The sequence below is a fragment of the Cupressus sempervirens genome, chromosome 8, assembly GCF_028749045.1.
Source record: "Cupressus sempervirens isolate cs-2001-9-10 chromosome 8, ASM2874904v1, whole genome shotgun sequence".
In the NCBI taxonomy this organism is placed as follows: domain Eukaryota; kingdom Viridiplantae; phylum Streptophyta; class Pinopsida; order Cupressales; family Cupressaceae; genus Cupressus; species Cupressus sempervirens.
This window is the reverse complement of record NC_143125.1, coordinates 768,692,643-768,705,568: the sequence shown is the minus strand read 5'-3', so window position 1 is coordinate 768,705,568 and position 12,926 is coordinate 768,692,643.

The following is a 12,926-nucleotide window of genomic DNA, read 5'->3' as shown; positions in this document are numbered from 1 at the left end:
GCACACTCATCCTCCCTCATTACTCCCTTTGACCAACCCTTATCCCATCCCCTCACACTCATCCTCCTTGTGACAACTGTCACTCCCCTATTGACTCTAAACAAGCACAATCTATGTGCTCCTTGTTCATCAAAACCTATATAGCTAGAAAATGCATCCTCCACTAGTCTTCAATGCCCTTTCCACATATTTATATAGGGTGGATGATATGTGCAAAAAATACATCTTATTTCAAAGTTGATCGAGCTTTGTATTGGTGAAAGAGCTATAGGAAGATATGTAGATGACAAGAAGGTCAACATGCTACAATATTAAAGATTAGTAAAACATGACCAATAATGAATTTTCCATATTTAAATCCCAAAAAAATATTAAATTCTACTTAATTATATTAAACTATATGCAATGTTATAATGGTAAAATGGAATGAAATGGAATACAAATGGAATAGAGAAATATGTAGGAAAGTGCATAAGATAGATTAAAATAGAGCATTAAATAGGCTATAATTGGTTCTCATCATTCCACCCAACTTAGCTTATTGCATGTCCTCGTGCAATCATTATGATCATGAGGTCTTTAGTTTGAATTAAAAGCACTTGGATTTATGGATTTAGACTTTGTCTCCACCTTGAACCATGATAAACCATAGATGAGCACATATCCCTTTCTTTGCTTTACATGACAAGCTTTGTTATTTTTCTTCTTCAATAGGGATATCTCTTTAAAATTTTCATACATTATTTTTCTTTTCTCTTTTTTTTTTCATTTCTTTTCATTTTTTATAGCATCATGGTTCAAAGGGTTTCATATAGGAGAATTTATCTCAATTTGCATAAGAGGAGTTTAAATGGGAAAAATAGGAGAGATGAGAGACAAAACAAAGGCTATTGTATGATGGATATAATAGATAGTATGATGGGTTTAGTAAGGGTGACAGATGGAAGATAATAGGGTGATATTCTTCCCCCCAACTTAAAGGTTGGCTATCCATGAGAAACAAGGAGAGGGTATGTAGGTGTGTTGCATAGTGATCAATATAATAAGCAATATAAATAAAGTTGAGAGATAAATTAAGGAAAAACAAAATTTATTATTTTACCAACATGCATGGTTAGAGAGACCAAGGTGGGAAGATGGAGTAACTCAATAAATTTCACCACCAAAAGTGATGAATCAACCAATAATGAATGAAGAAAGGCACCCAAAACTGCACTACAACACCACAGAAGACTATCATCTAACTAAAAGCAGTGAAGAGAAGACCGCTGAAAGCAACCATAAAACATGGGACAAAGAGGGCAATCTGTAGGGCCACCATCATCAAATAAAGCATTGGAGATCATACAAGAAGTACCAAAATCCATTGAATCACCTCAACATGTCATGAAACACGTACTAGGGGTCATCAAACATTTGAGGATCACACTGAACAGGAGTAGAGTTGTAGGAGTGAGTGATAGGAGGTGCTAGAAAGGAAAGAACCACTAAAACCAATGAGTGTTCCTAAAAAAAATGATTAACAAAAAAACCAGGAACACCAATTAATGCATTTTTCAATTTTTTTGTTTTCTTCTTTTTTTCATTTTTTTTCATTTTTTCACATTTTGATAATGACAAGTGACTGTTGGCAAGCCAATTTTCAATCACTCACCGCTTAATGGTGCAGTAAGAACAATTGTCACCACTAAGAATTTATTTTGTAGTTAACATCTGCCAAAATCTAGTTTTTAGATATTAAATAGCCAACAATGCCCAAAGGTTTTCATTGTTGGATCTTTTATTGCTTTTTTTTGGGATTTTTTTCAATTTTTCAATAACTACATAGAATTACCAAAGAAATGAAATCCTAACATGGATGATGAAAAATGATACCATCCAAAGCTTGATTTTTTACCATGACCACATAGAAGGCACTGTTGAAACTTGATTTCATAATGAGCTTGAAATGATCACCAAGAATAACCTCATTAGAACTAGAACCACAAACCACTGCACTAGAAATATTATTGATCTATGTATCTGTCACCACTAAATCTGAAAACTAACAGGAGAGCTTTAGAACATACTAGAACATAAGAGTATTACTCACAAGGATGATAATTCTCATATTTCTCTATGCTAATGGAATAAGAAGACATCTCTTGGAGATATGAAACCCTATTCTTGTGAAGCTTGTGAAATATCCATTGTAGGAAAATTTAATGTTGTGAGTAACACACATTTATTACCAAATACATGAGTATGGAGTGAAAACCAATAGTAGTCACCAATGTGTCCATCAAATTTTAGAGAGAAGGATACACATCTCAAGGAAGACATGTAGTAGTTGGCACTATATTCAAAGTATCATCAAATGTGTTGTTGAATATTTCTCCATGTGATTAATTACCAAAGAAAGGAAATCTCATCTAAAAGTGGTGAACACCCTATGCAACTGATATGCACCATATAGCTAGCAAACCCACAAAAGCTGACATAGTGTGTTATGCAAGGCTTGTGTAGAAAAGCATCATTAACTAGTATTATTTCTAAGATCATTGCACCACAACAAGGGACCTATAACCATATCCTCAAAATCAAGCATATCAAGTATAGTAATAAAATATCATCCATTCAATAACTCTATCATTAAGTAGGTCATTTAGTTTTATAGATGATAGATAAAGTTATTACTTTGATTAGATAATTAATAGAATGGATAAATGAAAATGAACTCTTATGTTCATATAATAGCAATGCTAATTAACACTAGAACACATACCTTGAATTGTGGAGATGCCACATGTGGAGGTTTATTAAAAGGACTAATGAAACAACCAATGAAGCTTAATTTGAAATCATCTAAGAACCACAAGATTGGAGGGATTCCCCCCAACTTAACTTCGTGCTACAAGGTGATGAAATCATTAGGATAACCAAAGAAATTAGGTAACCTAAAGAGAGTAACACATCTTTATAATTTATGACCCTTATTGAATTATAGATAAATAAAATATTTCAATAATTCAATGGATTTATTCCCAAATTAACTATAGGTTATAAAAGTATAGGGAATTCAAATCATCCAAGGAATCAAGAAATCAACACGTGTAATCAATGAATGATCAATTTGATATTCAAGAACCAAGAATGAAAAATATATAGATAGTAATACTTTGATCCTTACTAAATAAATGAATCATTCATAGTGTATTTGGTCATCTTAGGACAATGAAAAGAATCAACAATGAGGAATAATGATCCCAGTTTTAACATTTTGGCCATTAATGCATGGAATCCTATATGATTGTGCTTAATCAATTATTGGTCCCAAATCAACAAGTATGTGAGGGATGCACATTTTAACCATAGGCCTCCAAATATCAATATGTATAAGTACAAGAGTAATAAAATATAGATATTGGAGGATTTGGAGATGTGTTTGTGGAGTATGGAATGCATATGGCTTAAAATTACTTAGTGCGTGATTAACACACATACTCATGAGTCCATTAATTAAAATTGATGTAGTTTTAAGTATGGGCTCATTTTTAGGTGTTTGGAAATCACTAAGTAGAAAAGAAGAGCAAAGTAGATTATAATTCAATAAATAATATTGTTCTTCTAATTTAAGTAAACCAAAATTCAATTCCTTAAGTGCATCGATATATTCCAATGTTGATTTATCAATTTTAAGCACATCAATTGTATAGGGAGGCTTGAAAGCTTGATATTATATGTATCTCCAACCACCTTATTATGAAGTATTATATGAGGCCATATGGTTGCCTTTGGTGGATAGGATGGAGTCCAATGTGAATGGGATAATGAATATGGTAAGAAGCCTGAAGGAGACAAAGTAGATGGGAATAAGAAAGATGGGTGAAATGAAGATGGTAAGGATGGATATGGTGGAATATAAGAGGGATATATGGGTTGTTATGAGCATGCATGATTACATTCATTATACATGCTAGGTGGAGAAGTACACTTTGAAGAAATATGTATGATTTTTAATGAATTAGAGTGACAATACATGTTACCAACATAATGCATACCTTGATCTTCTTGGGTTGGTGCTTGAGATTGTTCATCCACTATAAGTAATACTTGGTCACTTCCACCATTATCATGGTAAGGATTCAAAATAGTTTACACCTCATCTACAATGTGCTTGTGGTTTTTTGGGCATATACATTTTTCATCTTCCCTATAGAAATTAGAACAACAATTGATTAAATGTTCATCCTCAAAATCACATTGCTCTAAGAATTCATCAATGATTTGCTCATGTTCAAACATAGAGATAGAATTCTTGCATACTTGTGATAATGGAAGATCAATATCATTTAAGATACATTCATTGGGTACAAGGGGTGTAAAAATTTCACCTTTGGTTGGCACAATTTCCTCACCAATTTCTTCATTTGTTTTTAAATTTGAAGGTAGGGATCTAGGGGTAGCAGCCACTTGTGGGTTGGCATTTTTGAAACATTTTTCAACCAAAATTGATGTAATTGAATAGCCATGAAAATGCATCATTTTTAACATTTTTCTTCAATTTTTTTTTGTTTTTACCAATAACACATAACAACTTATGATAATATAAAATTTAGTTAACTTCTAAAGCAACTAATGAATCTAATTTCTAAGGCCTACTTGCAAACTCTAAAACAAAAATCTAAAGCAGTGCATCTATATGATTTAACCAATGTAAATTAAGATTAATTACTTAAGCAAGGCTAGTAGTTGCAAAAGCTTTCATCCTAATGTATTGTTCCTAACTCAAATCATCAAACTAGCATGCCTTTGACACCTTTTCTTGGAAATGGTACCAAAATGATAGGCCAATACTAGGGCAAATAATATTAAAGAATTAATGATTTATAATGAAGTTTGGCTAGTCTATACGTGTCAATTTGAGAGCATAATCTTGCAAAAGGTGTTCAAGAAATATGCCATCAAGGGATGATAGTTTTGATTTGAGTGATTATGAATGTAGCTAAAACACTCAAAAATAAACTTGCAACAAATCGAAATGGTTTTGTGACAAGAACTATCACTTCCAGTGGCAAAAACTAAAACACTTAACTCTTAAAGTAATTTATTCTAGCAAACTAGAATAATACATGAAGATGAAATTAAGATCCAAAAAGTTTTTGTAAATAATATGCTAGGATATGATATTTAAAAGTATTATTATTTACAACTAACCAACATATGAAAATAAAATGGATTTAATGAAACTATCTGGTAGATAATTTGCATGAATCTTTAGTGTTGAATCTCATTAATTTAACTAGAGTTGTAATCAAACATAATAACCATTTCATATTGCTTAGAATTCAAAAGTTGATTCAATCATATGTATTGCAAGATAATCTACTAGATAACATGTAAGACACCACACAAAATACAAACTTCTAACTAATGCAAAATATAAAATAGTCTCACCAAAAATTCCAAGAATGGGACCTTCCTCTAGTTCACAAGGTGAGTGAAGAGAAAGATGTTTGTTTATGTGGGTTTGATTAGCAAAAAAAAATATTTTATTCCTTAGATGAGAAATGGAGAAATATATATTCCAATCTACATTAGGCTACTTTATATATATGTAGGCTAACAATTTTATAATTGCAAGCTTAACAAAGAATAAACATTACATAACCAATCTCTAACAGAAATCTACATCATGAAGAATTAGCAATTTGTTGTTATCATGCAATGTAGAATAATATTGTCTTCATCCATGTTTCTGGAAACATGGGTTTGAAGTGGTTATAAATATAAGAAGAGTTAGATCAGTGTGTTTCCTATCCACATCCCATGTGGTCATAGATATTAATCCAAATCTTATTTCCATCTATTATTTTTGTGCTATGGTTTTGAAAATGGTTCAGTTGTAATAGAGTACAAATATGGAGCAAATTTGGCTAATAGGTATGTTGTTCATGTGATTCATACACCTATTTCTTGAGAATACTTAGCAATGGTTAATCTTTGGTCCAGCTTTATTCCCATACTTTGGCACATAACTCTTCTTCATATTCATCTGATATGTATGAAGTTTGTAGCAAATATTATAGTTAATATGTTCATTAAAACCTATACAGCTAGAAAATGCATCCTCCACCAATCTTCAATGCCCTTTCCACATATTTATGTAGGGTGGATGATATGTGTAGCAAATACATCTTATTTCAAAGTTGATGGAGCTTTGTATTGGTGAAAGAGCTATAGGAAGATTTGTAGGCAATAGGAATATCAACATGCTACAATATTAAAGATTAGTAAAATGTAATCAACAATGAATTTTCCATATTTTAATCCCAAAATAATATTAAATACTACTTAATTGTATTAAGCTATATGCAAAATTATAATGGTAAAATGGAATCAAATGGGATACCAATGGAATAGAGAAGTATGTAGGAAAGTGCATAAGATAGATTAAAATAAAGTATTAAATAGGCTTTAATTGGCTCTCATCACTCCTTTTTAAAGCATCCTAGCCCTCCTTCATCCTTTCTCTTTCCTCACATCCCAACCCTCCATTTCTCTACCCCTTAGCCTATAAATGCAACCCTCTCCCTTCACCAATATCAATCCACTTTTACGTAAACTTATAATGCTATTTTGAGAGCCTATAAACTACCATGATAATTTTGAAATCCATCCATACCTCCATTGTTAAAACCCTCACCTATATACACACCTGGTAAAAACCCCCCACCTATTGGAAGCTTGAGCTCACCATGAGCATACATCCCCATCCATCAGGGACATAGCTTCATCATCATAGGTTATTCCTAAGGAGCTTAACATTCTTGGTTTGCCTTCCTTTTGGTGATAACCTTGTCCTATCATAAGTGTTAGTTTATTTAGTTTTGTGAATGCTTTTATTAATTAGTATTCCTTTTATTACATTATTAAATTAGTTGATACATTTTGGCATGCCCGATGGGACCCCACATTTGGGTCACAACAATCTCACTTTTACTTGTTAATATTTGAACTAACAAAACTGACTCTTTGCATTTATTTGTATATGTAGGTGGTTTTCTAACATTTTTTGCAAGTGCTAAAGTCTCCTATTAGGAATCATGCTCCCAGACATAAAAGAAAAAGCCAAATTAAAAAACTTTTTGTCACCTCTTGTTTGTGATCCCATGATCATGAAATCATGAACTCGTGGCTGCAAGATCGTTGTCCTAAACCCACGAGAATGTGGACCCATGAAGGTGAAGTTGCTCTCTATTCCAAAATAAACTAACACGGATCATTAAAACATCACTTTCATTCTTTCTGACCTTATTCCCACAAGAATGTCAATTTTTACTAGCAGGATTGCTATTAAAAACTTGCAAAAATTCTTTTAATGTTTAGTCAACCAATACTCCCCACTTTTTTCCTCCTCTATCAAACCTATAGACAAATCCTCTAGCAAGAATGCTCCTTGATAGACCCATAGGATTGTCATTTCATGGGATCACCTTGTGATTTTTTTACCAGCAGCCCATTTTTCCACAATTTTACCAATTCTCTATACTATAATCTCACCACCTCCTAGTTGTGTTCCCATGCCATGGGATCACTATTTAAACCTAGGGATTATTGTGTATGTTTGTGGGATTGTTGGATTGGTATTTTTTTTGTAGGTATCTATTGGAGCAGAATACTAATAGGTTTTTGCAGGTTTTCTTAGATACTTTCTAGGAAATCCATCTTTAAATACTCTAAAATGAACAAATTTCACTTTTTTTTGCAATGTATGCCTAGATTTTAGAATTATTTTCATTGGAATGCTTGGATATTTTAATTAAAAAATTCACTCTTGAATGTCAAGTATTTAAAATTGAACCAATGCGATGAACACTTCATTTAAAGGTGCAAATGAATATTATGTATGAACACCTCAATTTTAGTACTTAAAATGAACTCATAAAATGTTGAATACCTTAAGGATAAACTCATTCTTATTCCCTCCTTTTCAAAGATTTCACACATGATTTACCTTTTATTGACTTAATTTCCCTTTGTTGACCATTGCCTTAAAGTTGGAATGAATAATTGAATGTTAAGTTCATGTATGTCTTCAAAAAATAGCTTGATTAGGATACAATAAAGTGTCCAATTAGAAATTAATCAAGTGTCTTATGTGTTTTGAGATTGTGCCCTCTAGCACATCTCAGTCTTCTCTTTTTTTTGCAACTTATGACCTTAAAGTACATGACACATGTATTGAAAGTTGTTAGCAAGATCATCCGCAACAACCTACAAGTGCTTCTAGTAATCTCATCCACCTCTGGGAAGTGCATCCCCTTTGGTGAGAAGATCAAACTGGTAAAAAGTCTGGTTGGTATATAAATGAGGGGAAAGGTAAACTTCTTTGCTCTATCACCCAAGTTTGAGTAGTGTGTTTCTAGGGGTAGCTTGAGGTGGGAAAACTTGTCCATTATTTCAACATGTCTAAAATAGATTCTTAAGTGCATTATATACGTAAAAACCTTTTGGTGAGACTCCACAGACCCATTTACATCCCTATTTTAGTCATTCTTAATTTTATCCATGGTATGTTCATTCATGCTGCAAGGAAAACAACATGCCTTAAGATTACTCACCATCATGCTCCCCTAGTAGAGGCATAAAGCCACTTGGGTTTCATCTCCAAGGGTCATTGTTCTTGTAGAAGGGGAACTTCTATTTTCCATGCTTTGAAGATTCTTTGATGTGTATCATTTTTTGATCGACTCTTGTATCAACTCACCTCTTCTTAGAGGGAAATATTTCACTAGAATTAGGAGACATCAAGTTGTGGGCCATTTAATAGCATATTATAACCAAAATTTGACCCTAGGAATAAAGAGTGTGTTTGAATTGTCTTATTTGTGCTCAAGACTCATGAAAAACATTTGTAAAAACATACATGGTTTCTATGGTTACTATCAATTTTTTTTACTAAAGAGATCACTTGTTTGTCTTTCTCAAAGTTGCTTTATCCTTTGAGAAATTATTTGTTCATAATCCATCATGTTATAAAGATCCCATCCTTGTTATTTCATAAAAAAAACACAGTTGTTAGCAAGTCCATTCACAACAACTTTTGTCTCATTGGTTCAACTTTGTCTTTCCCAAAACTATGCTTGTTCTCTAAAAAACAACTACTAGTAAAATCTAGTTATAAATTTTTTTAGTCCAAATTTGTCTCTTTTAAAATATTCTTGTTACCTATCCTACTTGATTGAAAATAAAACATTTGTCTTCAAAAGATTCCCTCCTTTTTATTTCAAAACAATAGTTGTTAGCAAGTCCATTTGCAACAACTTTTGTCTCATTGGTTCAAAATTTACCTTTTTCAGAACTATCCTTGTTACATATCCTACTTAACTAAAAACAATACATTTGTCTTCAAAATAGGTCCTCCTTACCTTTTTTCAAAAGGATTGTTAGCAAGTTCACTCACAAAAAATCCTAAGCCTATTTTGTCCCACTTTACTACTTTACTATTTCTAGAAACTTAGCTATTCCTCAACTAATTTATGTTTCCAACCAAGGTTAAAAGGTATACTTAGCATAGTCACTACCTATAAAAACCCACATCTGTGATCAAATTTCTTAGAGTTATCTCATGTTAGACCAAACCAAGACCAATTTCAAAAAGGCTAAACTTCCACAAATACTAGTTTAAAAGGAAATAGAAGAAGAACAAAAAAACATATCCCCAACCCAAGGATCACCAAACAAGACCAAATTGAGAAACATGGTGCAAACATTGCATTAAAAACTAAGTGGGATTACAAAATTTAGAATCTAACTCTCCAACAAGGTGTTAACCATAGCCTTATCAACAACTCTAGTGTTACTCACTCTGATTAGGTTCTTCCTTTTCCACACACACTTATGCACTTATCTCCTCATAGGTTTAGTCTTTCACATAAAACCTCTACCCCATTCAAGCATTTAACATAGAATCATCTCCTCCCATTCTAACATCAACCTTCAATTTTTAAGAATCTTCCACATATATAATTAGTCCCTAACACCCTCCACTACTTACTCATCCACTTAGAAACATTTTAGATTCACTTCATTGAGGTTTGTTTCCCTAAAAGATAGTTTCCATCCATCTCACTACCATAGGTATCCTTAAAAACTAAGCATTGTCTAGGATAGGTTGTCACTTGTATCCCACATCACCTTGAGAAAAAGTTTGGGCTACACATTAGATATCATCATCACATTTTCAAGATCATACTCAAGGCAAGAACAATCTCTTTCACTTAGTACCATATCATTTATTCTCCTAAGGTATCATTAAACACACTTACATCCATTCTTCTTTACATTTTAGGAAATCAATCCACCCTAGTCACACTTACAAAAATCACATTTTCATATACACTTAGCATCATCCTTCTTGCATTTCATCCTTAGAGAAGTTATCCTTTCATGGAACCTACCATAAATTTTGTTAAGAACACATAGAAAAAGAAAGATGTGGATCCTAGTCATAGTAATAGCATAGAGTGGGCTCAACCATACCCCATAGCTTCCATGACACCACCAAGTCCACCACCACAAAGCCTTAAAGATATAGGTTCTTCCATAGATATTGATGCTTTCATGAACCAACTTAGCCATACAACAATTGTTAATGCCATCATAGATCAAAATAAGGAAACCATCATGGAAGACTTCTTAAGGGACAATGTTGGTGCCTTTGAGTGTGGATGCCCACCACCTACCAACATTATAGATCTTGAACATCCTATTTTTGGATGGTAACCATCATCCATAGGGTCATTTGTCCCTAATGATCCTTTCTTTTCACCCAACAATGGGTACCAAGCACCACAAATAGAACCAGTAGACCCAAATATCCCCTCAACCTAGGTGACTGCTCCCATTCCACAAAACATCAATCTCATCCCCACTCAACCTTTAGTAAATAACACATCTTAACCTACCACAAGTTTATCATCTACATATTCTTCCACCACCCATCTCCCCACTTCACAAAATCCCCATTTTACACCCAAAAACACTACATTTTCCCTTCCATATCAAATCACATCCAATCCATTCATTATCAAAATGCCTTCACTAGGGTCAAACACCTCATCTTCCATCCCACCAAACATCACTATTAATCCATTTGTTACTAGCCAAAGCACTTTGGCCTCATTCCCTTTAGGGCCTTGGAGTGTTGGAATGACACCAAGACCTGCCACTAGCCTCCCCTTTAGTGTTGCATCCATGTCCATACCTCAGTCACTTTCATCCCTCACTCCTCAAGTCTATTCACTACCGCCCATTAGCAACTATTTTTCTATCCCACCCTTAGGAAATAGCCAAATCACCCCTCCACTACAATATCCTACTATGAACACTTATTCTCACATTAATTACCTTGCCCCTACTAATACTCAGTTACTTTCTCAAGTAGGAGCACAACCAACCTATATTGGGCAAAGTAAACAATCCCAAAGCATGACCCAGACATTGCCAATGCTACCATCTTTTCAGCCACAATAATCACACCAATAGTATGCCTATGTATTCCTATAGAATTATCTAGTAGGAAAACAACCTCATACTTACATTTCTCATCAACAATCTACCCAACAGATGTAGTAGTATGCACAAACTACATTCCAACAACCCATAGCATCCATCCCAATTGTCATGCAACCCATTTTTCTACTGTTGCCATATGGTACTTAGGGTTTCCCATATCAGTCTTCAACATCTGCTACATATCTCACACTGGGGCAATCCATTACCCCACTTATAAACTCTAAATGGGAAGAGGTGAAAAATTCTCTCAAAGCTCTCAAAGATGGGGTAGACTCCAAAAATTTTAAGTTTGAAAATGATTGTCCATGTCCATTTGACAAAACCATCATGATGACACCCTTTCCTAAACACTTTGAGATCCCCAACTTTGATAAATTTAGAAGGAAAAGTGATTCAATCACACATGTCAAGGAATTCCATATGCATTACCAAGAAGTGGCCTATAATGATGTATTCCTCAAGCAAATTTTTCCAAAAATCTTAGGGGAGCTTGCCCTCAAATGGTTTTTTCATATACCCCAGGGTACTATTAAGACCTTCACTAGTCTTTCTAAAGCCTTTGTGACTCAATATGCTCATCTCATCGAGAGTGAGTTATTTGTAGTAGACCTAGTTCATACCAAGAAAAAAGGGGGAGAAAGCCTTGTGGAATACTTCCAACATTGGAAAACCCTCACAACTAGGATCTCATGTACCATCCTAGAATGTGACCTTGTCAAAATGTTCATTAACAAAATAAATCCTAGTCTTTCCCATCATATGGTTATGAAATATTTACAAACATACAAGGACATTAAGGAAAAAGGGATGTGACTCAACCAAGGGCTCATCAAGGATGGTGTCATCAAAATTTAAAAATAAAAAACCTAGGATCAAGGCCCAAGCAATCACAAACCACAGTATTGGAATAAGAATAAGAACATAGTGACAAATACCATCACTAACACCCAACATGTTCATATCGTTTGGGTAGTAGCCAAAATATCTAGCACATTTTGTAAACAACCACCTTACCAGACCAAAATAACCCACACAATGTCCAAATACTTAGCCATCACAATTAGACTAATACTATCAAACTTTCAACTAGACATAAGCCATGAATTTAGAAAAAACCCTATGTCCACAACCCATTGGGAGAACCTCTTGATGCAATCTTTGAGAAATTAGCCAAGGATAATCTTATTAGACATTCATAAACACAACCGTTGGAACCCAATCAATCTTGAGCATTATGGTATAAGGATAATGAGTTCTAAAAATTCCATCATGTCAAAGGGCATACCACCCTCAAATGCATGCAACTCATGGACTATGTCCAGGACCTTATCAATCAAAAAGAGATCACAGTGGGGGCACAAGCCTCA